At 35.0% G+C, this 549-nt stretch overlaps 1 protein-coding gene across 1 annotated transcript in view; it reads left to right on the forward strand.

Moving 5' to 3' along the window:
* Nucleotides 1-549, forward strand: part of LOC119588431 (neuropeptide-like protein 31) — a gene marked incomplete in the record, with an annotated part of 4369 nt that overhangs the window by 1307 nt on the left and 2513 nt on the right.

Here is a 549-nt window from a genome sequence, read left to right on the forward strand (position 1 = left end):
TCAATATTCTTTAAAGAGAATATTGACTTAGGTGATCCTGTTATCGAAGGAAATATACCAACGTGACGATACTTCATAATAAAAAAGTAGAAAGAGATCTTTGTGCCTTAATCCTCACCCCTGTCCCTTATGAACATCGGTCCAAAAGGTGGAACAGAACAATAGCTATTCAGACATGATGAAATTAACATTTTCCTACATTTTTAGGTTCCCGTTACACATCATTTTCATACATGTTCTTCATACATGGAGTCTATTTTTTAAAAAGTATGCATGCATATACTGAATTTGATTTGAATTTTGGCTGTCACAGCTTTTGAGTGAAGGCGACTCTAGATGTTATTGCATTCGCTTTTGAGAAGAACTAGAGAGACATTTGAAATCTGTGGGTTGTAAAGTCAAGTGATTTTGTTCAGGGAAGTAAGTCAAGCTTATGACGATGCACAGGAAAGAAAATAAATAGCTTTATTTCTTAATGCCCAACCGTGTCGCTTCTGAACAATAGAGGGATATAAATACGCGTATATCAACCTTTCTGTTATAATGAGA

This window comes from Penaeus monodon, chromosome 23 (assembly GCF_015228065.2).
Source record: "Penaeus monodon isolate SGIC_2016 chromosome 23, NSTDA_Pmon_1, whole genome shotgun sequence".
NCBI classification, from domain to species: Eukaryota; Metazoa; Arthropoda; class Malacostraca; order Decapoda; family Penaeidae; genus Penaeus; species Penaeus monodon.